We start from the raw sequence: 27,994 nt of genomic DNA, 5'->3' as shown, positions 1-27,994 counted from the left end.
CCTATATGTCTCATAAATTGAATGAGGCCCAGATACGGTACACCATTGCTGAGAAAGAATTCTTAGCAATAAAAGACTCTTTTACTACTTGGAGGCATCATTTAATGGGAGAAGAACATGTGGTAACAGTTTATACAGGTCATAGGCATCTGCAGTTTATGAGATCTGCACGAATGTTATCTCTTAGACAATTGCGTTGGATGCTATTTCTCTCTGAATTCGATTACATTGTCTCCTACAGACCTGGCTCTGAGAATAGGAAGGCAGATGCACTCACTGCAGTTTGGTAAATAACCACCCTCTTTCCATATTGTTGCCAGATCACATAATAGTCAACATACACTCAGAACACTCTTTAAGGTCTGTGGCTCATAGCAGAAACACTCCTGTATGGAAAAAATGGCTCAAAGATCATTCTATTAGGAAAAAGCAGATGCTGATCCCTACGAAGGAGTTACAAGAGAGAGTGTTCCATTGGTGTCAGGTGGCCCTCTGTGAGGACAGATGTTGTAAAGAACATAAGAAAATGTGAACCAAATGCTAAAGCAAAATCCGACCATAGCAAGACACAAGGACTGTTAAGACCTTTGCCTACACATACTATTCCGTGGAACACAATACCTTTAGATTTCATAGTGAGGTTACCAAAAGATCAAGGAAACACAGTGATTCTGGTTTTGGTAGACAGTCTCACAAAAATGTGACATTTCATTGCATGTAAGACAATGCCTACTTCAGGACAACTAGCCAATTTACTTTTTCATCATATAGTAAGATTACATGGCTTGCCATCCACTATTGTATCTGATCGGAGATCTCTGTTTACTGCTTATTTTTGGAAAGTATGGTGTGATGCTCTACAAATAACGTCCGCAAAATCCACCCGTTTCGATCCACAAACATATGGTCAAACCGAGTGTTTGAAGCAAACTTTAGAACAATATCTACATTGTTACTTGAAAGAAAATACTGATGCTTGCGTGGACCTCTTGTGAGTAGCAGAAACAGCATATAATAGCGCCACACACCAATCCACTAAATACACCCCATATTGCAGTAATTATAGGTTTCATACTCGGTTTCTGCCCTTGATACATCAAGGGATGGCAACAAATCTGTCTGAAGTACGTGACTGAGTGAAACAGATACAACGCACCATACAAAAACGCAAAAGAATCTACTGAAAGCTAATTTGCATTATAAGAAAGATGCAGATGTGCACCGCAGGTAAAACCCTCAATACAAAGAAGGTGATGTGGTTTGGTTGTCCACAAGGAACATTCAGTTCTGCAGGTATAGTATCTTCAACCCTCACTATATTGGACCCTATAAGGTAAAGAAATGCATCAATCCTGTCTCTGTACTCCTTGCACTGCCTGAAGTCATACAAATTCATCCGGTGTTCCGCCTCTCTTGTTAAAACCATCCTACACACCCGTGAAGAAGAAGCCTCCTCCCGTCTGGGTGGATGGCGAACCAGAATACGAGATATCAAAGATCTTGCATTCTAAACAGAGGGGTTCAACCTTGTGGTATCTGATTTCATGGAAAGGGTATAGTGCTGAGGAAAATTCATGGAAACCAGCAAGAAGCATTCATGCACCTAGATTGATCCAAAGATTTCATGAGATGTTTCCTATCAAACCAAGTCCTCGTCAGCAGGCTCGGGGAGGGGAATGTACTGTCACACTTACCTGATCATGCAGGCAATGTTTGGATCTGTGCTGAGAGGACGGATACACGGTGGGAACTGTCTCCGTCTCTCGCGCGGACTACATTTTCCAGCATCCTACCTTTTCCTGTCGGCGTGCAAGTAATGACACCTGGTCCCCGAGGCATAAATACTGTGCTTCGGCATTCGTCCCTTGATGCTTATTCCATGCCGAGCAGGAGCAAGTCTCTGATGAATTCAGTGAGGAGAGACTAAACTTTGATTTGATGCTGTGATGGCGGTAAGGGTGACGCAGTCACCGCTCTCTTGATGTTTGATCCTCCATCTTGATTGATTATAGTAACATGGTTGAATGCACATGCTACATGTTTCTAAACAAATCAAGGTCTTATGGGCAGTCATGGAATCTTAAGAAGTCCTACTGCTCACATTGAAAATATAAGTCTACCTTAAAACATAATTCAGATGAAACTTTATTCTTGATCACAAGACACTATTAACATTGGCAAAACTACATGGACTACCGGGATGTGATTGAACAATTTGGTTCTACTGTTCTGTGTAGTATTTTGATTGACATGAAATACTAATGCCTATTATTGAATAAGGACTATTGAAGACGTGTCATCTTAACTGCATTATGTTTGTTTTGTTTCATTTTCTTAGCAGGGAACTGAGGAGTGGGTCTTTACTCAACACCTTCCCCTGTGATGCCAGATCATTTGAGTGTTGTGGTGGGTAAAAGACTAATGCGAGTGAATGTGTTTGGTTGTTCCAATGAATTGTCCACTATATGGTGATTGATGTTTTCTTACTTTTAGAGGGCCTTCTGGTGATAAGGTATCCTCCAACATGAATACTCTCAAGCCTTCTAGTTAGTTTCCTTCACAGGTAGTTATAGAGATACATATCATTATATATATATATATATATATATATATATATATATATATATATATATATATATATATATATATATATATATATATATATATATATATATATATTACCTACTGGCGGTCGCCAGTAGGTAGTTATAGTTAGGACCGTTAGGAAATCTGCAACATTCAATTTGGAATAACTTTGCCGCTGGTTGACGAATCTTCACGAAATTTTCAAAACTTGTGGCCCGCTCCGGTCCGCTCCTATACTAAAAGTTTCGGGGTGATTCATTAAGCGGGGCCAAGAAAAAAGAGGGGTCCAAAAACATGTATACCCCATGCATTTTTCCATAGTGAGCGTTAGTCGCAGCTACAGCCTGAACTGCTGAACGGAATTACACCAAATTTGGCAGAAAGATAGACCTTTGTTCAGACTCGTGCCTTTTGGTTAAATGGTGTAAATATGTTCAGTAGTTCCTGAGAAAATCAAAAGTAAACTCACATATATATTTGGCCGGAGCCTAACCACACATCTCATCGTAGGATCTGATTGGCTGTCAGCACTTCATCCAAGAAGTGTTGGCAGCCATCTTGGGACCAATGTACATGATAGCACCTCATTAAAAAGCATTGCAGTTAATAGAAGGTTCTAAGACTTTAGTTACATTATAAATCATTTGTTGATGGTACCATACTCATTTTAGGAATTGTGGTGTGTTCTAAGGTGATTTTACCATGTAAAAAAGCCTTTTGCTGGGATATCATGAATCATGTTTGAGAGAAAACTATTTTCTCATGCTTTTCCCACAGAGGATTGGAAGGTAATCTATAAGATAAACTGAGAGCATCTTTTCTGTAAATTCACATTATCTTTCTCAGTCATGTGAGAATGAAGTCTGACATTCTCAGTAAAATATGTACATCCAACAAGGGCAGAGACTGTCAGTTGATTCCTTTGTGTTCTACTGCAGCTTCCCAGAGTGTTCTAAAGAACAACTAGAGAGCTAACAGTCCTACTTATGACAAACGTATGGCACACCTGAAGCCATTTTGATTGGAATAAAGTGGTAACTCTTAAAACATTTAATTTAAAAAGCAACAACATGAGGGGGTTCATTTTGCCATAGAAAGTATGATTAGTGCTGCAGAAAGAAAAATTAGCGCACATTTTGACTTCTCAAAGCCTCTTCTATTTCATCAAAAAATTCTGACATGCAGACTGAAACATGCACTTTGAATACCAGCAGCAGACCTCCCTGGCGAGCAGTAGTTTTACTACAGTGATCTAATGAGCAACTAGAGTAGTAGAGTGAGTAGTAGAGTGAGTAGTAGAGAGTAGTAGAGAGAGAGTAGTAGAGAGTGAGTAGTAGAGAGTAGTAGAGTAGTAGAGAGTGAGTAGAAGAGAGTAGTAAAGAGCGAGTAGTAGAGAGTGAGTAGTAGAGTGAGTAGTAGAGAGTAGTAGAGAGAGAGTAGTAGAGAGTGAGTAGTAGAGAGTAGTAGAGAGTAAGTAGTAGAGAGTGAGTAGTAGAGTGAGTAGTAGAGTGAGTAGTAGGGAGTAGTAGAGAGAGAGTAGTAGAGAGTGAGTAGTAGAGAGTAGTAGAGAGTGAGTAGTAGAGCGTGAGTATTAGAGTGAGTAGTAGAGTGAGTAGTAGAAAGTAGTAGAGAGTGAGTAGTAGAGAGTGAGTAGTGGAAAGTGAGTAGTAGAGAATAGTAGAGAGCGAGTAGTAGAGAGTGAGTAGTAGAGAGTGAGTATTCAAGAGTGAATAGTAGAGAGTGAGTAGTAGAGAGAGAGTAGTAGAGAGTCCGTGTCAGTCAATCAGTGTCAGTCATTGTCAGTCAGTCAGTGTCAATCAGTGTCAGTCAGTGTCAGTGTCAGTCAGTGTCAGTCAGTATCAATCAGTCAGTGTCAGTCAGTCAGTGTCAGTCAGTCAGTCAGTGTCAACTAGAGCAGCTCTGCTGACCTGGTTCGCTGGCTCTAAAGCAGCTCTGCTGACCTGGTTGCTCTGGCTCTACAGCAGGTCTGCTGACCTGGTTCTCTGGCTCTAGAGCAGCTCTGCTGACCTAGTTCTTAGGCTACAGAGCAGCTCTGCTGATCTGGTTCTCTGGCTCTACAACAGCTCTGCTGACCTGGTTCTCTGGTTCTAAAGCAGCTCTGCTGACCCGGTTCTATTGCTCTAAAGAATTTCTGCTGACATGGTTTTCTGGCTCTAGAGCAGCTCTGCTGACCTGGTTCTCTCCCTCTAAAGCAGCTCTACTGACCTGGTTTCTCTGGCTCTACAGCAGCTCCGCTGACCTGGTTCTCTGGCTCTAGAGCAGCTCTGCTGACCTGGTTCTTAGGCTCTAGAGCAGCTCTGCTGACCAGGTTCTATGGCTCTAAAGCATCTCTGTTGACTTGGTTCTCTGTCTCTAGTCTAGAGCTTCTCTGCTGACCTGGTTCTCTGGCTCTAAAGCAGCTCTGCTGGCCTGGTTCTCTGGCTTTAAAGCAGCTCTGCTGACCAGGTTCTCCCCTCTAAAGCAGCTCTGCTGACCTGGTTTCTCTGGCTCTACAGCAGCTCTGCTGACATGGTTCTCTGGCTCTAGAGCAGCTCTGCTGACCTAGTTCTTTGGCTCTAGAGCAGCTCTGCTGACCTGGTTCTCTGGCTTTAAAGCAGTTCTGCTGACCCGGTTCCATGGCTCTAAAGCAGTTCTGCTGACCTGGTTCTCTGGCTCTATAGCACCTCTGCTGACCTGGTCCCTTGGTTCCAAAGCAACTCTGCTGACCTGGTTCTCTCCCTCTAAAGCAGCTCTGCTGACTTGGTTCTCTGGCTCTAGAGCAGCTCTGCTGACCTGGTTCTTAGACTCTAGAGCAGCTCTGCTGACCTGGTTCTCTGGCTCTAAAGCAGCTCTGCTGATCTGGTTCTATGGCTCTAAAGTATTTCTGCTGACATGGTTCTCTGGCTCTAGAGCAGCTCTGCTGACCTGGTTCTCTCCCTCGAAAACAGCTCTACTGACCTGGTTCTCGTGCTCTAGAGCAGCTCTGCTGAACTGGTGCTCTGGCTCTAAAGCAGCTCTGCTGACCTGGTTCTCTCTCACTAAATAATCTCTGCTGCCCTAGTTCTCTCTCTCTAAATAAGCTCTGCTGCCCTAGTTCTCTGCCTCTAGAGCAGCTCTGCTAACCTGGTTCAATGGCTCTAAAGCAGCTCTGCTGACCTGGTTCTCTGGCTCTAAAGCAGCTCTGCTGACCTGGTTCTCTCCCTCTAAAGCAGCTCTGCTGACCTGGTTTCTCTGGCTCTAGAGCAGCTCTGCTGACCTGGTTCTCTGGCTCTAAAGCAGCTCTGCTGACCTAGTTCTCTCCCTCTAAAGCAGCTCTGCAGACCTGGTTCTCTGCCTCTTGAGCAGCTCTGCTGACCTGGTTCTCTGGCTTTAAAGCAGCTCTGCTGACCTGGTTCTCTGCCTCTAGAGCAGCTCTGCTGACCTGGTTCTATGGCTCTAACGCAGCTCTGCTGACCTGGTTCTCTGGCTCTAGAGCAGCTCTGCTGACCTGGTTCTCTGGCTCTAAAGCAGTTCTGCTGACCCGGTTCTATGGCTCTAAAGCAGCTCTGTTGACTTGGTTCTCTGGCTCTAGTCTAGAGCTTCTCTGCTGACCTGGTTCTCTGGCTCTAAAGCAGCTCTGCTGGCCTGGTTCTCTGGCTTTAAAGCAGCTCTGCTGACCAGGTTCTCTCCCTCTAAAGCAGCTCTGCTGACCTGGTTTCTCTGGCTCTACAGCAGCTCTGCTGACCTGGTTCTCTGGCTCTAGAGCAGCTCTGCTGACCTCGTTCTTTGACTCTAGAGCAGCTCTGCTGACCTGGTTCTCTGGCTTTAAAGCAGTTCTGCTGACCCGGTTCCATGGCTCTAAAGCAGTTCTGCTGACCTGGTTCTCTGGCTCTATAGCAGCTCTGCTGACCTGGTCCCTTGGCTCCAAAGCAGCTCTGCTGACCTAGTTCTTAGGCTACAGAGCAGCTCTGCTGATCTGGTTCTCTGGCTCTACAACAGCTCTGCTGACCTGGTTCTCTGGTTCTAAAGCAGCTCTGCTGACCCGGTTCTATGGCTCTAAAGTATTTCTGCTGACATGGTTCTCTGGCTCTAGAGCAGCTCTGCTGACCTGGTTCTCTCCCTCTAAAGCAGCTCTACTGACCTGGTTTCTCTGGCTCTACAGCAGCTCCGCTGACCTGGTTCTCTGGCTCTAGAGCAGCTCTGCTGACCTGGTTCTTAGGCTCTAGAGCAGCTCTGCTGACCAGGTTCCATGGCTCTAAAGCTGCTCTGTTGACTTGGTTCTCTGGCTCTAGTCTAGAGCTTCTCTGCTGACCTGGTTCTCTGGCTCTAAAGCAGCTCTGCTGGCCTGGTTCTCTGGCTTTAAAGCAGCTCTGCTGACCAGGTTCTCTCCCTCTAAAGCAGCTCTGCTGACCTGGTTTCTCTGGCTCCACAGCAGCTCTGCTGACATGGTTCTCTGGCTCTAGAGCAGCTCTGCTGACCTAGTTCTTTGGCTCTAGAGCAGCTCTGCTGACCTGGTTCTCTGGCTTTAAAGCAGTTCTGCTGACCCGGTTCCATGGCTCTAAAGCAGTTCTGCTGACCTGGTTCTCTGGCTCTATAGCAGCTCTGCTGACCTGGTCCCTTGGCTCCAAAGCAGCTCTGCTGACCTGGTTCTCTCCCTCTAAAGCAGCTCTGCTGACTTGGTTCTCTGGCTCTAGAGCAGCTCTGCTGACCTGGTTCTTAGACTCTAGAGCAGCTCTGTTGACCTGGTTCTCTGGCTCTAAAGCAGCTCTGCTGATCTGGTTCTATGGCTCTAAAGCAGCTCTGCTGACCTGGTTCTCTTGCTCTAGAGCAGCTCTGCTGAACTGGTTCTCTGGCTCTAAAGCAGCTCTGCTGACCTGGTTCTCTCTCACTAAATAATCTCTGCTGCCCTAGTTCTCTCTCTCTAAATAAGCTCTGCTGCCCTAGTTCTCTGCCTCTAGAGCAGCTCTGCTAACCTGGTTCAATGGCTCTAAAGCAGCTCTGCTGACCTGGTTCTCTGGCTCTAAAGCAGCTCTGCTGACCTGGTTCTCTCCCTCTAAAGCAGCTCTGCTGACCTGGTTTCTCTGGCTCTAGAGCAGCTCTGCTGACCTGGTTCTCTGGCTCTAAAGCAGCTCTGCTGACCTAGTTCTCTCCCTCTAAAGCAGCTCTGCAGACCTGGTTCTCTGCCTCTTGAGCAGCTCTGCTGACCTGGTTCTCTGGCTTTAAAGCAGCTCTGCTGACCTGGTTCTCTGCCTCTAGAGCAGCTCTGCTGACCTGGTTCTATGGCTCTAACGCAGCTCTGCTGACCTGGTTCTCTGGCTCTAGAGCAGCTCTGCTGACCTGGTTCTCTGGCTCTAACGCAGTTCTGCTGACCTGGTTCTCTCCCTCTAAAGCAGCTCTGCTGACCTGGTTTCTCTGGCTCTACAGCAGCTCTGCTGACCTGGTTCTCGGCCTCTAGAGCAGCTCTGCTGACCTGGGTCTCTGGCTCTAGAGCAGTTCTGCTGACCTGGGTCTCTGGTTCTAGAGCAGCTCTGCTGACCTGATTCTTAGGCTCTAGAGCAGCTCTGCTGACCTGGTTTTCTGGCTCTACAATAGCTCTGCCGACCTGGTTTCTATGGCTCTACAGCAGCTCTGCTGACCTGGTTCTCTGCACTCATGATGCACGCACCTGACTTCGCGAAAATATATTTAAAAATAATATAAGTTTATTATAAGTATAAATATGTTATTTTTATTAATATCTTAGATAATCTCTTGCTCTAACATGTATTTTAAAGACACATACATATCATTTTGGAACATATATTGTTTTTGCGGGCGTCGCGCACCCAGTAGGCCTGGGCGGTAAATTTCGTTCCGCTCGTGAAATTTGCAATATTTTGACATTTTCACGTTCCGCGGAAAGCGCAAAAATGTCAAAACTTTTGCAACCTGCCGCGAAACGGAAGTCTTTTTCTTTAAAAAAGCATTCTCACGTGCGCGGTCGCGACTTACTGGGTCCCTGCGTTCGCCAATAAGTTTTCCTATCCTGTGATGTCGTCATCAGTGATGTCATTTGAGATGTCATCAGTGATGTCATGAATGATGTCACTGACCATGTCATGAATGATGCAATATGTGACATCATCAGCAGTGAATTGCGGGCGCGCAAGTTATAGTTAGCAGAACTAACTATAACGGAGGAATTTCTATGGTTTTGTACTAGTGAAATGGCCAGCTAACTATAACACCCCTGAAACCTATTTTCTTTCTGCAAATTTCTAAGGTTTTTTAAATGCTAACTTCTGACTATAACGTCTCTGAAACCTATGTTTTTTTCAGTGAATATATATATATATATATATATATATATATATATATATATATATATATATATATATATATATATTCACTTAAAAAACCATAGGTTTCACACATGTTATAGTTAGCTGGACATTTCACTCATAAAAAACCAATGAAATTCCCCCGTTATAGTTACTGCAGGCAACTATAACTCACGCGACCGCAATCCTCTGCTGATGCTAATACTGTATTTAGACACTTATTTGCCCATGTCTTCTTCCATTAAATTTTAGCTATACATATATTACAAATATTTTTTTTCCATTAAGACACATATTTCATCAACTGAAGATTGCGGTCGCGTGAGTTATAGTTGCCTGCAGTAACTATAACGGGGGAATTTCATTGGTTTTTTATGAGTGAAATGTCCAGCTAACTATAACATGTGTGAAACCTATGGTTTTTTAAGTGAATTTGCAAGGTTTTTTAAATGCTAATTCCTAACTATAACGTGTGTGAAACCTATGGTTTTTTCAGTGAATTTGTACGTTTTTTTATATGCTAATTTATTTATGTATTATTTTTTTTATATATTTATTTTACAATAAACTACGTATTAAAAATTATCATTTTTTTTGGGGGGGGTTTTGACCCTGCGAATTATTATTTTTTTTTTGTAAAAAAAAATTTTTTTTTTGTGTTTTTCAGGGTGCGCGCATTGTGCGCGCACCCCCGCGATTTTTAAAAAAAATAATTTTTTTTGCCTTCGGGGTCCTTCAGGGACCCCCTGACAAAGGCTAGGGGGTCAGGAACTCTCTACCCTGCCCCCTTTTCACGTTCGCCACCTTCCTTTTTCACTCTCGCACTGAAAACAAACAAAATGGCGGCCGACACTTCCTGATTTCGACCGATTCGAACGTTGACTAACATGTAACCACCAATCAGAATTACGCTCGCGCACGTTAGGGTGCTCGCACGGTGCTCGCACGGTGCGCGCACCCTGCGCGCATATAGATATATATATGCATTTAAATGCTATTTTCTCCGGAAATACTGAACAGATTTACACCAGACCTGCAAAAGGCACTTCCTTGACCGTATGGCTACCTCTCTGCCAAATTTCAAGTAATTCTGTTCAGCCGTTCGGGCTGTAGCTGTGTCTAAAGGTCCTATGAAAAAATGCATGGGAAAAACGCGTTTTGGGACCCCCATTTATCTCAGCCCCCGCTTGACGAATCCCCCCGAGACTTTCAGGGTAGGAGCGGAGCGTACCGCCCCACCTATTTTGAAAAATTCGCGAGGATTCGTCGACCGGCGCCAAAGTTATTCAAAATAGAATGTTGCGGATTTCCTATGGCAACGTGGTCCTAACTATAACTACCTACTGGCGACCACCAGTAGGTAATATATATATATATATATATATATATATATATATATATATATATATATATATATATATATATATATATATATATATATATATTCACTGAAAAAACCTTAGGTTTCACACACATTATAGTTACGAATTAGCATTTAAAAAACCTTGCACATTCACTTAAAAAACCATAGGTTTCACACATGTTATAGTTAGCTGGACATTTCACTCATAAAAAAACAATGAAATTCCCCCGTTATAGTTAGTGCAGGCAACTATAACTCACGCGACTGCAATCCTCTGCTGATGACGTCAGATATTACATCACTGTATTTAGACACTTATTTACCCATGTCTTCTTCCATTAATCTTTAGCTATACATATATTACAAATATTTATTTTTCATAAAGACACATATGTCATCAGTGATGTAATATCTGACGTCAGCAACAGAGGATTGCGGTCGCGTGAGTTATAGTTGCCTGCACTAACTATAACGGGGGAATTTCATTGGTTTTTTACGAGTGAAATGTCCAGCTAACTATAACATGTGTGAAACCTATGGTTTTTTAAGTGAATTTGTACGGTTTTTAAAATGCTAAGTTATGTATTTATTAATTTTTTTTTTCAGGTTTTTCACTGTGCGCGCCCCGTGCGCACCTTGCGATTTAAAAAAACAAAAAATTGCTTTTTTCGCCCTTGGGGGTCCTTCTGTGACCCCCTGACCAAGGCTAGGGGGTCAGGAAGTGTACACTCTGCCCCCTTTTCACGTTCTCCAACTTTTTTTTTCACCCCCTCAGACTGCGAGAGACAAAATGGCGGCCGACACTTCCTGGTTTCGACCGATTCGAATGTTTACCGACATCTAACAACCAAACAGAATTGCGCTCGCGCACGGCAGGGTGCGCGCACAGTGCACGCACGGTGCGCGCGTATAGATATTGATATGCTTTTAAATGCTATTTTCTCAGGAAATACTGAACAGATTTACACCAGACCTGCAAAAGGCACTTTCTTGACCTTATGGCTGCCTCTCTGCCAAATTTCACGTAATTCTGTTCAGCCGTTCGGGCTGTAGCTGCGACTGAATGTCCTATGGAAAAATGCATGGGGAAAATGCGTTTTGGGACCCCCCTTTTTCTCGGCCCCCGCTTGACGAATCACCCCGAGACCTTCCGGGTAGGAGCTGAACGGAGCGCCCCATTAGTTTTGAAATTTTCGCGAGGATTCGTCAACCGGCGCCAAAGTTATTCAAAATTGAATTTTGAGATTTCCTACGGAAACTAGGTTGTAACTATAACTATCTACTGGCGACCGCCAGTAGATAATATATATATATATATATATATATATATATATATATTACCTACTGGCGGTCGCCAGTAGGTAGTTATAGTTAGGACCACGTTTCCATAGGAAAACCTCAACATTCTATTTTGAATAACTTTGGCGCCGGTCGACGAATCCTCGCGAATTTCTCAAAATAGGTGGGGCGCTACGCTCCGCTCCTACCCTGAAAGTCTCGGGGGGATCCGTCAAGCGGGGGCTGAGATAAAAGGGGGGTCCCAAAACGCGTTTTTCCCATGCATTTTTCCATAGGACCTTTAGAACGAGCTACAGCCCGAACGGCTGAACAGAATTACTCAAAATTTGGCAGAGAGGTAGTCCCTAGGTCAAGGAAGTGCCTTTTGTAGGTTTGGTGTAAATCTGTTCAGTAGATTCTGAGAAAATAGCCTTTAAATCAATATATATATCTGAGCCCGCTTACGGTACGCTTACCGTACGCTTACGGTAAGCGTACGGTGGCGTGCGCGAGCGCGATTCTGATTGGCTCTTAGATCTTAGTAAACATTCGAATCGGCCGAAACCAGGAAGCGGCGGCCGCCATTTTGTGTATTTCACTCTGAAAAAAAAGAGTGAAAACAAGGAAAGGGGGCAATGAGGAGAGTTACAGACCCCCTAACAATTGTAAGGGGGTCAAAGAAGGACAGAAAAGTACAAAAAAAACATTTATTGATTTTAAAAAAAATCACGGGGTACGCGTACGGTAAGCTTACGGTAAGCGTACGGTAAAAAAATAAATAAATAAATAAATGAAAAGCAGATTTAAGAGTTTAGAAATTAGGGAGCTCTAAAAAGAGCTGTTGTGTTTATGGAGTCATTTTTTTAGTGGTACCTACAAGTAAGTACCGATGCAGAGTCTAAGGTTCAAGAGGAAGACTCTGTTCCCTTCATCATTGAAGTGCACACCATCTCCTCTATAAATGTCTTGCATGTCGTAACGCAAGTTGTTGTGGTAAATGGCACCCATACCATAGTCACGGAGGAAAGCAGAAACAGATTTGTTGACGTGCTTTCTTGCTTTGTCAATCTGAGGACAGAAATGATTGGACCAGTTCCATTTTTGCCTTTGGCATATGTTGGAAAACACAAAGGCAGTTTTAGGGAAAAGTGTAAACAGTTGTGCAAAGTTGTCCTTCATAAGCATTTCCAGACCTACCCCAGTCAAAGTGCCTAGGTCATTGCCACCACAGTGCACTATTATGAGGTCAGGGTGTTGGATTTGAATGAAGGATTTCACCAATGGCATCAATTGGTGCCACTTTAACCCTCTCTGACCAATCCATTTAATGTCTACATTTGGCAAAGCAAGGTCTCTCACCATATCTGTTTTCTCTGCAAACTTTTCACTCCAGAAGACATAGCTGTGCCCTACAATCCACACTGTGAACATCTTCAAAGGAGAACTGGATGCACTCAGGAGGTGTCTTTCAGTAGAATGGCAATATGAAAAGAAAGACAGTTTGGAAATGGAGGCATACATATTTTTTACAAAACAAAAAGAACTGATTGGCTGTTTCATACCATTCTAGAAAACAAACTAGGCTGTATGTGAAAATTAAAAGAAGCATGTTTTGTATTGGTACAAAAAAATGTGTAACCAAAGAACAGTACTATGGATTTGCTGTTAGGTTTGAAAAGTCAAGCACTCTTGCTCTGTGGAATTGAAACATTGTGTGTCGAACTTCTGACCTAACTGCACACAGCAGTGTTCCATGAGCTGTTGCTATGGTAGCAGGCAGAAGTCAAGTTGGGGGAAGGGTACTAGGCAGAAGTCAAGTTGGGGGCAGGGTACTTTTGGAAAAGGGTTGGTTTTCAACCAATAGAAATGTGTCATTACATTTGAAAAAAAGGGGGAAGCACTGAGATTTGAAACTTACATGTATATGTGTGGAAAAATAGAGGGAAAGTTTGCCATTATCTGGTTCTGCTGAGAGGAGAGAGGTGTAGAGAACAGAGATCCTGGCTCTGATAATCTGCTGTTTGAGTGTCACATTTCTTTCACAACTAACTAATTTTAAAGGTGAGTTTACAGTTTGAGAGGGGATGTATGTGGTAACTTAAGAAATGAATAATAGAAATGGGAATTGTTTTTGTTGTAGTTACACATGGTGGTTTCATAATGTGTCAGTCTGTAAAAGTGATTTTCACTTGGCCCGAAAAAAAAAGAGCAGTAAGTGTGCTTTCAAATTGGCAAAGAAATTTCGTTTTGGCACTAATGTGAAAACATGACTCTGTGTGCATAGAAGAATTATAGGCAGAGATTTATTGCGTCTTGCTCTGGTGATTTCACAGTTGCAGTAGATGGAAAGGGGGAGCGAATTTTTGGGGGAAGAAGCAGAGGCTTAGCACACACCCATGTGCTTGCCATGTATAGTCATGCACAGTAATTAGAAGCGAGTGGGGTTTTCAGGTTTAAGTCTGTAATGCAAATACATTCAGCATCACTAAGGCTGGTTGCCCCTGCTGGAGTGTAGGCAGTCACAGAGAATACACACGGTGGTGGTCTGAAAAAAAAACAGCTTGGACATGTGCATTTAAATAAATTTAAAAAAAAAGGATTCAGAATGTGTCAGTCTGTAAAAGTGATTTCAAATTGTAAAAAGAGATTTTCACTTGGCCCGAAAAAAAAAGAGCAGTAAGTGTGCTTTCAAATTGGCAAAGAAATTTCGTTTTGGCACTAATGTGAAAACATGACTCTGTGTGCATAGAAGAATTATAGGCAGAGATTTATTGCGTCTTGCTCCGGTGATTTCACAGTTGCAGTAGATGGAAAAGAGGAGCGAATTTTTGGGGGAAGAAGCAGAGGCTTAGCACACACCCATGTGCTTGCCATGTATAGTCATGCACAGTAATTAGAAGCGAGTGGGGTTTTCAGGTTTAAGTCTGTAATGCAAATACATTCAGCATCACTAAGGCTGGTTGCCCCTGCTGGAGTGTAGGCAGTCACAGAGAATACACACGGTGGTGGTCTGAAAAAAAAACAGCTTGGACATGTGCATTTAAATAAATTTAAAAAAAAGGTTTCAGAATGTGTCAGTCTGTAAAAGTGATTTCAAATTGTAAAAAGAGATTTTCACTTGGCCCGAAAAAAAAAGAGCAGTAAGTGTGCTTTCAAATTGGCAAAGAAATTTCGTTTTGGCACTAATGTGAAAACATGACTCTGTGTGCATAGAAGAATTATAGGCAGAGATTTATTGCGTCTTGCTCTGGTGATTTCACATTTGCAGTAGATGGAAAGGGGGAGCGAATTTTTGGGGGAAGAAGCAGAGGCTTAGCACACACCCATGTGCTTGCCATGTATAGTCATGCACAGTAATTAGAAGCGAGTGGGGTTTTCAGGTTTAAGTCTGTAATGCAAATACATTCAGCATCACTAAGGCTGGTTGCCCCTGCTGGAGTGTAGGCAGTCACAGAGAATACACACGGTGGTGGTCTGAAAAAAAAACAGCTTGGACATGTGCATTTAAATAAATTTAAAAAAAAGGTTTCAGAATGTGTCAGTCTGTAAAAGTGATTTCAAATTGTAAAAAGAGATTTTCACTTGGCCCGAAAAAAAAAGAGCAGTAAGTGTGCTTTCAAATTGGCAAAGAAATTTCGTTTTGGCACTAATGTGAAAACATGACTCTGTGTGCATAGAAGAATTATAGGCAGAGATTTATTGCGTCTTGCTCTGGTGATTTCACAGTTGCAGTAGATGGAAAGGGGGAGCGAATTTTTGGGGGAAGAAGCAGAGGCTTAGCACACACCCATGTGCTTGCCATGTATAGTCATGCACAGTAATTAGAAGCGAGTGGGGTTTTCAGGTTTAAGTCTGTAATGCAAATACATTCAGCATCACTAAGGCTGGTTGCCCCTGCTGGAGTGTAGGCAGTCACAGAGAATACACACGGTGGTGGTCTGAAAAAAAAACAGCTTGGACATGTGCATTTAAATAAATTTTAAAAAAAAGGATTCAGAATGTGTCAGTCTGTAAAAGTGATTTCAAATTGTAAAAAGAGATTTTCACTTGGCCCGAAAAAAAAAGAGCAGTAAGTGTGCTTTCAAATTGGCAAAGAAATTTCGTTTTGGCACTAATGTGAAAACATGACTCTGTGTGCATAGAAGAATTATAGGCAGAGATTTATTGCGTCTTGCTCTGGTGATTTCACAGTTGCAGTAGATGGAAAGGGGGAGCGAATTTTTGGGGGAAGAAGCAGAGGCTTAGCACACACCCATGTGCTTGCCATGTATAGTCATGCACAGTAATTAGAAGCGAGTGGGGTTTTCAGGTTTAAGTCTGTAATGCAAATACATTCAGCATCACTAAGGCTGGTTGCCCCTGCTGGAGTGTAGGCAGTCACAGAGAATACACACGGTGGTGGTCTGAAAAAAAACCAGCTTGGACATGTGCATTTAAATAAATTTAAAAAAAAGGTTTCAGAATGTGTCAGTCTGTAAAAGTGATTTCAAATTGTAAAAAGAGATTTTCACTTGGCCCGAAAAAAAAAGAGCAGTAAGTGTGCTTTCAAATTGGCAAAGAAATTTCGTTTTGGCACTAATGTGAAAACATGACTCTGTGTGCATAGAAGAATTATAGGCAGAGATTTATTGCTTCTTGCTCTGGTGATTTCACATTTGCAGTAGATGGAAAGGGGGAGCGAATTTTTGGGGGAAGAAGCAGAGGCTTAGCACACACCCATGTGCTTGCCATGTATAGTCATGCACAGTAATTAGAAGCGAGTGGGGTTTTCAGGTTTAAGTCTGTAATGCAAATACATTCAGCATCACTAAGGCTGGTTGCCCCTGCTGGAGTGTAGGCAGTCACAGAGAATACACACGGTGGTGGTCTGAAAAAAAAACAGCTTGGACATGTGCATTTAAATAAATTTAAAAAAAAGGTTTCAGAATGTGTCAGTCTGTAAAAGTGATTTCAAATTGTAAAAAGAGATTTTCACTTGGCCCGAAAAAAAAAGAGCAGTAAGTGTGCTTTCAAATTGGCAAAGAAATTTCGTTTTGGCACTAATGTGAAAACATGACTCTGTGTGCATAGAAGAATTATAGGCAGAGATTTATTGCGTCTTGCTCTGGTGATTTCACAGTTGCAGTAGATGGAAAAGAGGAGCGAATTTTTGAGGGAAGAAGCACAGGCTTAGCACACACCCATGTGCTTGCCATGTATAGTCATGCACAGTAATTAGAAGCGAGTGGGGTTTTCAGGTTTAAGTCTGTAATGCAAATACATTCAGCATCACTAAGGCTGGTTGCCCCTGCTGGAGTGTAGGCAGTCACAGAGAATACACACGGTGGTGGTCTGAAAAAAAAACAGCTTGGACATGTGCATTTAAATAAATTTAAAAAAAAGGTTTCAGAATGTGTCAGTCTGTAAAAGTGATTTCAAATTGTAAAAAGAGATTTTCACTTGGCCCGAAAAAAAAAGAGCAGTAAGTGTGCTTTCAAATTGGCAAAGAAATTTCGTTTTGGCACTAATGTGAAAACATGACTCTGTGTGCATAGAAGAATTATAGGCAGAGATTTATTGCGTCTTGCTCTGGTGATTTCACAGTTGCAGTAGATGGAAAAGAGGAGCGAATTTTTGGGGGAAGAAGCAGAGGCTTAGCACACACCCATGTGCTTGCCATGTATAGTCATGCACAGTAATTAGAAGCGAGTGGGGTTTTCAGGTTTAAGTCTGTAATGCAAATACATTCAGCATCACTAAGGCTGGTTGCCCCTGCTGGAGTGTAGGCAGTCACAGAGAATACACACGGTGGTGGTCTGAAAAAAAAACAGCTTGGACATGTGCATTTAAATAAATTTAAAAAAAAGGTTTCAGAATGTGTCAGTCTGTAAAAGTGATTTCAAATTGTAAAAAGAGATTTTCACTTGGCCCGAAAAAAAAAGAGCAGTAAGTGTGCTTTCAAATTGGCAAAGAAATTTCGTTTTGGCACTAATGTGAAAACATGACTCTGTGTGCATAGAAGAATTATAGGCAGAGATTTATTGCGTCTTGCTCTGGTGATTTCACAGTTGCAGTAGATGGAAAGGGGGAGCGATTTTTTGGGGGAAGAAGCAGAGGCTTAGCACACACCCATGTGCTTGCCATGTATAGTCATGCACAGTAATTAGAAGCAAGTGGGGTTTTCAGGTTTAAGTCTGTAATGCAAATACATTCAGCATCACTAAGGCTGGTTGCCCCTGCTGGAGTGTAGGCAGTCACAGAGAATACACACGGTGGTGGTCTGAAAAAAAAACAGCTTGGACATGTGCATTTAAATAAATTTAAAAAAAAGGTTTCAGAATGTGTCAGTCTGTAAAAGTGATTTCAAATTGTAAAAAGAGATTTTCACTTGGCCCGAAAAAAAAAGAGCAGTAAGTGTGCTTTCAAATTGGCAAAGAAATTTCGTTTTGGCACTAATGTGAAAACATGACTCTGTGTGCATAGAAGAATTATAGGCAGAGATTTATTGCGTCTTGCTCTGGTGATTTCACAGTTGCAGTAGATGGAAAGGGGGAGCGATTTTTTGGGGGAAGAAGCAGAGGCTTAGCACACACCCATGTGCTTGCCATGTATAGTCATGCACAGTAATTAGAAGCGAGTGGGGTTTTCAGGTTTAAGTCTGTAATGCAAATACATTCAGCATCACTAAGGCTGGTTGCCCCTGCTGGAGTGTAGGCAGTCACAGAGAATACACATGCTGGTGGTCTGAAAAAACAGCTTGGTTTCATAATGTGACAGTTTGTAAAAGAGATTTTCACTTGCCCAAAAAAAAGAGCAGTTTGTGTGCATTCAAATTGGCAAAGAAATTTCGTTTTGTGACTATTGTGAAAAGAAATGTAGTAATATATTTAAATACAATAAAGGATTTTTTTTTTAGTTTTTTTCAGGTATTACTGAAGAACAGTGAACAAAATTTAAGATGCCTACAAAATCTCGAGTTCAAAAAACGCTAAAAAAAAAACTATATTTGAAGACAACTGGAGGACCAAAGTTAGTAGAAGATGCTGATGTTGGGAAAAAGAAAAAATCTTCTGGTAAGCAAAAAAAACAATTTCTAAACAAAATATTCAAAACAAAGAAAAATGTACAAAATGTCTGTTCTCGGAAAAATGTAATAAAAAATAGAGAACAGCAAAAAATTGAGAATTTAGTTAATGCAAATATACCTTCTGCAATTGAAAAGTTTAACATAAACAGAAAAACAGCATTTAAAGAGATACGTAGAAAAATGTTTCAGAGAAGAGTTATGTCCAATTTGATAAAGGATATAAAGAAATATAAGCAAAAGGCTAAATATTACAAGAGAAAAAAAGAAATTGAAGCCATTGCAGCAAAAGCATTAGAATTAAAAAGGAAACTATTCATATTAATTTTGAATAGGATGCGTACATTAGATAAAATGGTTAATGTACTGAAATCACAAAGCAAAAGCAAAAGAGTAGTGAACAGAACAAACTTTTGTAAAGTGTTTTTAGGAAAGTGGATGCATAGTTCAAGTAGTGAACCTTTTTTTAATGAAGAGAGCTATTTTCAAAGTAATAGTTTGCTGCATGCAGTTGACACCAGAGGTCGTTCATACGAAGTAAAAAATGGTTGCATAATGGAGAAGGAGATAATGGTTCCAAGAGATGAGGTACAAGTGATGGCAGATGAGGCAATGGGGAGACGTCCTAAAGCCCCAGTGTACACTTGGAATTGTAGTAGTATTTGCACTGTGCGTCAGGAATCTATTGACAGATTTCGAGAGTTTCTAAGAGAATATAGTAAAAAAAGTGTAAAACAAAAGATTAAGGTGCTTCAAAGTCTGGATCCATGCAGAGTGAGAGAGAATACTGGTTTGCAGGGTCATTCTCTTGCTTGTCTATCTAGAAAAGTGTGCAATAGTGTTTTCCATCATTTTAGGATGCTGGCTGTTCATCATACTGAAATGAGAAAGTTTGTGAGACGGTTGTATTTTGCCAAAAGTCCAGCAATAAAGTTAAATGAATTGAATAGGGCTCTGTTCCGAGGAACGGTATCAGATGTAGAGAAGGTTGTTGATGAAATTCAGTTTTGTTACTTTGGTCCTGAACAAAACAGTGCAGAGAAGGACACAGTAAATGAGGCAGAAGTGGAAGAGAATGTAGAACCTTGTGTAAGTAAGACATTTAATGATCACATAACAAAATTTGCAATAATCTCTAATGAAAGACCAAATGTTACTTGTATTTGTTGCCGCAGAACTCATTATAGAAAACAAACTAGGAATGTTGATCTCTACAGAAAGAGTGAAAATGAAGATAATTATAAGTGGATGGATTTTGCCACATATATATTTCTTGAAAATTGTTTTGAATTGGGTGAAGATCAGCGTATTTGTAAGTACTGCTACAACAAGTTAGAGGAAAATAGAATGCCGACCAGAGCTGTACATAATAATTTAGAATTGGATGCTATTCCTGCTGAACTTTCTGAATTAAATACATATGAGTCTATACTCATTCAATGTGTTCATCCGTTCCAGACCATAGTACGTATGGAGCCCAAAACTGGTAAATTACCTCCTTCAGATTTACTGAGAGGTTTAAAAGGTAGAGTGGTGTATTTGCCCTTGGATTTGAAAAAAAATATGGAAACTATTGATGCGGATACTTTGGAAACTGAACCATTAATTATTCTGGTTAATGGTGTACCTACAAAGAATAAGAAGATTTGGCAGGAGCTGGTAGATGTGCGGAAAGTACAAAGAGCAAATTTGTATTTGAAAAAAAATAACAAATGGTATGAATCAATTTATATAGAAGAAGAAGAAGAAGAAGAAGAAGAAGATTTACAAGGAGACACAGAAACACCAACTGGACAAATTGAAAAAGTGGACAAGTCAAAGGAAGAAGAAATTTATGAACATTTTAGCATACATCCTCTCCATTCGAAAGAAGTTATGGGAGACAATATTGATCTCTTTCAGATGAAGAAAGCAAAAGGAAATCCCGTGAGTGTATGGGAGGAGAGCTTGGAAGCTCGATGTTTTCCCCAGCTGTTTCCTAAAGGAAAAGGAGGACGATACGATGAACGTCCAGAACAGATTCCAGCTTCAGAGTATCGAACTACAAGACTATATGCTGAAGATCCCAGATTTCGACAAAGTATTCCTTATTTGTTCCATCTTTTATTTGAAAGCGACTTGTCTGCACTGTCTTATGCAGTAAATCACATTTTAAAAAGTGGAGTACATTTACAAAATGTGTCTGCTAAGGATTTTATGGAGAAAGTGCAGCACCGAGATGATCATTTGGAAACACAACTGATCAATCTGATGGCTTGTCAGCGTGGGACAAATGAATATTGGTACCGACGCCATGGTGAACTAAAATGCATGTTACGCAATTTAGGAACACCAACATGGTTCCTTACCCTAAGCTGTGCCGAGTACGCTTGGGATGATTTACTGGATTTTCTACGAGAGGCCAATTCAAACATTAAAAACATCGAATACAAGACAGCAGGAGAACTGTGCTCATTGGATCCGGTTAATGTTTGCAGATATTTCAATCATAGATTTGAGGCTATGATGTCCTTCATCTGCAATAAAAAAAATCCACCCCTTGGAGAAGTAGTGGATTTCTTTTGGAGAAAAGAGTACCAGGCAAGAGGTGCTCCTCATATTCATATGCTGCTGTGGATCAAGGATGCCCCAAAGTTTGGAACAGATACTGATGAAGCAGTGTTATCTTACATTGAAGAATATGCAACATGTGCTATACCTAAAAGCACAGAAGAGAACAAGTTAAAGGAGCAAGTTCTACGTTTCCAAAGTCATCGGTGTGGAAAATACTGTCGACGGAAATACAAGAGCAAAGAAAAATACTACACTAAATGTCGATTTGGATTTCCTAGACCTGTTCTTACAAATGGAAGAGTCAACAGTTTTATGTCAGCTGTGAGACATACTATCACAAGAAAATCACCTAAGAATACCTACAACCTTAAAAGAAAAGAAGAATCAAAAAATATAAATGACTAGAACCCAGTAATTTTATCCATGTGGAACGCTAACATGGATATACAGTATGTTGCTGACAATTCCATTGCTGTTGCTCGATATGTAACGTCTTACATTACGAAATCAGAAAAAACAGAATTGAAGGAAATGTGGGAAGAGATTTCTCACGAGAAGACTGTCAGTAAGAAGCTGTACAGTTTCAGTTTGAAGATGTTATCGCATCGAGAAATTGGATCCTACGAATGTTCAGATAGGTTATCTTCTGCAAGTCTCTACTCGAAGTCAAGAAGAATAATTTGGGCAAGTTTAGGCCTTGCAGCAATGAGAAATCGGGTACTGAAATCTGTTGGAGAAATTGAATATTTGGCTGAGAATGACCCAGAAAGTACAGACATATTGAAAACAAACATGTTGGACACATATTATCCCAAGAGAAGTCATCATCTGGAGAACATGTGTCTCTATGAAGTGTTACAGAACTACATTTATTCACGGAAAGCTGCAGAAGACATCAACAGTGGAAAATATAAAGTTGTTGGTGAAGAAGGATGTTTGGTGAAGCAAACCAAAGGAAGTTTGATAAATCACCGGAAGCTGAGTTGCGACACTACCGACAAGAAAGAATGTTACTACTTGGCTCTTTTACAGTTGTTTAAACCATGGCGTACAGAGGATGAACTACTGGGAGAATTCCAGAGCTATGAAGATTCTTTTAATGCTTGCAAAGACAGCATACAATGCAGTACATTCTCAACTTATCTGCAAATGTTAAATGAAGAAATTGAACAGGAAACTACAATTGCAGCAGAAATAGCTAGAGACAGTTCTCAGGACAGCCAAAGTTCAGGAACACACAGTCAAGATCCCCTAGGACAACCAATCGTTGAAAATGAAGCATCAATAGCCATGAATGAAGTGGAAACGGCTATGAATCAAGCTCAAGAAGAATTTATAGACTTAGAAAATTTGGAAAGACAACTGAATCAAGAGCAGCAACAAATTTATGAAGAGATCAAAAACAAAATTGATCACGGATTTCTACATATCAAAAAAGAGTGCTCATGCACATCATTTCATCCAATCAGGATGTATGTAAGCGGACAAGCTGGCACTGGAAAAAGTTTCCTAATTAAAGTCATCAGAAGCTACCTAAAGCAAAAAACGGATTCTACTTTGTCTTGTGTGGTTACTGCTCCAACTGGGTTAGCAGCATATAACATAAAAGGAATCACCTTACATCGTTTGCTAATGTTACCAGTGGAGCATGAGAACAAAATACAATTCAACAAGCTAACTGGAGAAGCATCCTTGGAAGTTTCACGAGTATTGAAGAAGATGCAAGTTCTCATTATTGATGAGGTGAGCATGGTATCAAACTTAATGCTTGCCTTTGTGCATTTAAGAATGCAGCAAATTTTGAAGACAGACTATGACGTGTTATTTGGTGGAAAACACGTCATAGTTTTTGGGGATCTTTTGCAACTTACTCCAGTTAAAGGACAACCAGTGTTTAATACTGTGACACATGAAGACACAAAGAAGTCATTGGGAAGCATTGGAAATACAAATATTTGGTCCTTCTTTGAGTACAAGGAACTTACAACTAATATGAGGCAAGCAAACGATGAAGAATATGGAAGTATTCTGAAAGATATCAGGATTGGACTACTCACAGATGTTGGGAAAAAAGCATTACAGAGTCGGCTGCTACATAATTTATTTCCAAAGGAAGAAATAGTTGCAGAGAAAATATACAAGAATATTGCAGAAAACAAAAGTGTCATCTGCTTAATGCCAACTCTACGTGAATGCTCAATATTTAATGAGGAGCTTTTGAAATTGGAAAAGGAAGACATCAGGAAATTGGAAGCAGTGGACAAAATTGAGGATGGAAGAATTACAGTCACAGTAACAGGCAAACTGAAAAATAAATTGGACTCACTAGAGAAGAACATCTCCAAAACAGCAGGATTAGAAAAAAATCTTTATGTTTGCATGAACTGTAGAGTGTTTTTAAGGAGAAATTTGGATGTTGAGAAAGGCTTAGTGAATGGAGCGATGGGAAGAGTTGTGGGTTTTATTAATTATCAGAAAAAAGAAGGAATTGAATGTTTACAGATAAAATTTGATCAGATAGAGGAAGTTAAAGACATTTGTCGTTGTTCAGTTCGTTTCATGCTTGTGAAAGACTTATATGTACGTAGGAAGCAGTTTCCGTTTTCACTAGCATATGCTGTAACTATCCACAAGTCTCAAGGATTGACTGTAGATTGTGCATTTGTGAACATTGGTTCAACTGTGTTCAAAGAAGGTATGGCATATGTAGCTTTGTCACGAGTCAAAACATTATCAGGTTTATTCATGATAGACTTTGATGACTCAAAAGTTAGTGCTGATACAAACTGTGTAAAGGAGTATAATAGATTAAGAAGAAGCTATGCTCCTCATTTAGGTCAGTATCCTGTGTTGGAGAAACGTGTAGTTTCTCGTAAAAGGAGAAATGAGAATATCTGTAATGAAGATGTAGAGAAGAGGAAAAAAAAGAGGAGTGATGTAATTGCAAGCAAAAAGAATAAGGAAAATGAAGAACAGGTTGTAGGATGTCATTTTGAAAATAGCTCTGGTGTCAACTGCTACGCTAATGTAGTGCTGAATGTTGCATTTTATCTGGAAAGTTTGCAAGAGCAGATAATAGTAAATCAGGGAAAAAGATTCTGTTCAGAGCTCAGTCTCCTTTTTCAAAAGCTGAGTAAAGATAAAACTCAAATAGAAAGTGCTACTGAAATTAGAAAACTTTTAGATGTATGTTCAGGACGAACACAGTTTTCTCAAAATGAACAGCAAGATGCACACGAATTTTTGATGTATTTTCTTCAGGTAGTGGAAGAAGAAGGAGTTCCCATTGACATTTTTTTTGGTCTCTCTTATAAATGGGAACATAGTTGTGATAATTGTTATAATATATGTGGCTCTATTGTTGATAATGAAAGGTTTATTTATTTGACATTGCCAGAGAGTAAAACAGTCACTTTTGCAAAATTAGTTAAAGATGCTAATCATAGCATGAAATGTGGTGAGTGTAATTCTGACATGTTTTCAACATTAATTTTAAGGGAATACGGACAGTATGTAATTTTAATGATGCAACGATGTAGAGCTGATGGATCAAAATTGGATACTTTAATAAAGAAGTTTACAGGACAGCAATTATCAATTTCAGGAAAAACTTTTGTAACTGTTGCAATAATTTTCCATGATGGACCTACTGTTACTTCTGGACATTACACAGTTTATCTAAAATGTGAAAAAGGCTGGACACTGTGTAATGATTCCCAATTGATTTTCAAACAACGTTTGCCTTTTGATTTAGCAAATTCCTATCTAATCTTCCTGAAACCTAAATTTTAGAGAGATTTGGCAAGATCTGGACAAAATAATTTTACCATTTTACTGGATTACCATTGCAATTTTGTAGAAAAAAGATTTTTAAAATTATCATTTGGCCTAAAGGAAAGATAACCAATTGTAATGTGGACTTTTTTAAATTTTAATGCAATTTTCAAAAACCAATAATTTAGAGATAATCGGTAACTTCTGCACATTTTAAATTATGGAATGCTATTGGACTGCCATTGGAAATTTTTTCAAAAATGATTTAAAAAATTACTATTTGGCCATGTGGAAAAGTAAGCAATTCTATTGTGGACTAAATAAATTATTCAAAAAATTTTCGTGAACCAAAATGTTACAGAGAATTGGTGAGATCTGGACAGATTAAACTTTAGAATTTTAATGGTTTTCCCTTGGAAATTTATTCCAGGAAAAAAAAAAAATACTATTTGGCCTAAAGGAAATAAAATCAGATGTATTTTGGAGTTATTTGAGATATAATATTGTGATTATACTTCTGAAACAAACATATCAGACGGTATTTTAAAGAAAAAAGTATTGTTTTTAGATGATATTTTTTTAGAATAATATGCATTTCTGTAATGATAAGTTTAAGTGAGAAGACATTCTGGGCTTTTTTAATACAATCTTTGTGATTGTTAATTTTTTTTGCCCGCTGTAAAATGATGAATGCAATTGCTTTCACAATTAATAGTGAAATGCAATATATTCTGAAAACAGCAAAAATAAGGCAAAAATATTTTTTTGTAAAAAATGTAAATATGTGTATTGTATTATAAAATGGATAAAAAATATTAATACTTTTTTCTTTATTTTCAGATCGATATAGAAAATTTTCGGAAACTACAACCATTTTAAAAACTATTTTTTAAAAAAACAAATGAATAAATAATTTTTTGAGTGAGTATGGTAAGTTAAAAATAAAAATTGTAGTCTCTCAAGGACTTTGTAATGAGATAAATGATTTTTAGTGTTTTTTTTTAAAAAATAAAAAAAAGGTACGCTTACCGTACGCGTACGGTAAAAAAAAAAAAGAAAAAGTTTTAAAAAAAAAAGAAAAAAAAAGATGAAAGATAAGGTTGGCTCTTAAAAGAACCGTTGTGTTCATGCAGGGACAGAGGAAAGAAAGATTGGGAATATTAGACGGTACGACAAGTGTGCTGATCTATTTTACTGTTCACCAGGGAAACACTGGTCTCCCTATAAGTAATTAGATCGTGACAAGTGGCGCACCGTACTTCAACCCTCGCAAACCGAGGGTTAATTTCCAGAGGGCCAGCAAAAGGAGATTCTCCCCCCACAGATGAAGGGCTCACCTGACCTGCAGAAGAAGGAGTCTGCCCTGCAGATGATGGTCCAGGCTGAGCTGCTGTGGATGTACTGGCTCGTCTTTCTGAAGAGTTACCTCCAAAAAGATGACCATGTGTCCTTCTGTGTACTTCCTGGAGGTGTCTCTTCATGGTGTGATTCCCAAAGGAATACTTCCTGTTAGGATTACCTCTAGAAAGTACACGCTTACACAGCTTGCAAGTAACTAAGGGTGCATTCACCTTTTGCTGGCCTTCTGGAAAAGTAAAATAATCCCAAACATAAGAAGGCTTTACTTTCCTCGCTCTCTGCCTCAAGACAGTGCTGCTGGTGCTAGCCTCACTCTCAGAAGAGCTCTGCTGTTCTGCCATCGTATCCCAAAGACAAACCAGCTCCTTCTCCCAAGGGATCACAAGCAGAAATGAGGGGAATGGGTGTGGTGTAGGAGAGTTCTAGAACTGAAAGTAGTTTCAACCAATCAAAAGTTGTGTTTCAAGATCACATGACCTACCGTACGCTTACGGTACGCTTACGGTACGCTTACGGCAAAAAGTACGCGTGCGCGTAAAAAAGACACGCGCTTGCGCGCATGCGCATAACAGTCACTCCCCGGCACTTCCGCGTAACGTACGCGTGTTGCGTAAGCGCGCACGCGTCCCACGCGCAGTACGCGCGGCTACGCAAAGTACGTAACTATATGCAAGCAGCGTAGATAGATTACGGGCGTTGCGTAAACCGTACGCTTACCGTGAGCTTACGGTACGCGTACTATAAAAAAAAAAAAAAAAAAAAAAAAAAAAAAAAAACTGGAAATAAATTTTACATGTTTATTTTAAAAAATATATATAAAAAAAATATTTAAGGATTTTAAAAATTTAAGCATAGTCTTTATAAAAGATAAGAAAATTAAATTAAAAATATGTTTGAAAAAAATGAAGAATAAAAAAAAAAATAGCATTTAAAAAACCTTGCAAATTCACTGAAAAAACCATGGGTTTCACACACGTTATAGTTAGGAATTAGCATTTAAAAAACCTTGCAAATTCACTGAAAAAACCATGGGTTTCACACATGTTATAGTTAGGAATTAGCATTTAAAAAACCTTAGAAATTCACTGAAAAAACCATAGGTTTCACACACGTTATAGTTAGGAATTAGCATTTAAAAAACCTTAGAAATTCAGTGAAAAAACCATAGGTTTCACACATGTTATAGTTAGCTGGACATTTTACTCGTAAAAAACCAATGAAATTGCCCCGTTATAGTTAGTTCAGCTAACTATAACTCGCGCGCCCGCAATGCACTGCTGATGACGTCACATATTACATCACTCATGACATGGTCAGTGACATCACTCATGACATCACTGATGACATCTCAAATGACATCACTGATGACATCACTGATGACATCATCCTTGTGATAGAGTGGCAGACCTCCTCTCACCTTAATATAAGCTTTGATACACACATTCAAAAATAGAGACTAAAAATTTCAAAACAATGGACATACCAATACCAGTTACAACAACCTCTTCAGTAATTCTAAGATCCACATACACATCCACTCATTCACCAACAGTCCTATACAGTCACTCATACATGTACTCACTCATCATATGTACTCATACATCTATACATCCTGTTACACATTGCCACTCATCCATAGAGTTACTCACACACATAGTCACTCATGCTAATAAAGAATAAAACATACATTTACTTGCATATACAGTATTACACACACCA

Source organism: Triturus cristatus, chromosome 5_2, assembly GCF_964204655.1.
Source record: "Triturus cristatus chromosome 5_2, aTriCri1.1, whole genome shotgun sequence".
NCBI classification, from domain to species: Eukaryota; Metazoa; Chordata; class Amphibia; order Caudata; family Salamandridae; genus Triturus; species Triturus cristatus.
Note: the sequence above shows the minus strand (reverse complement) of the source record.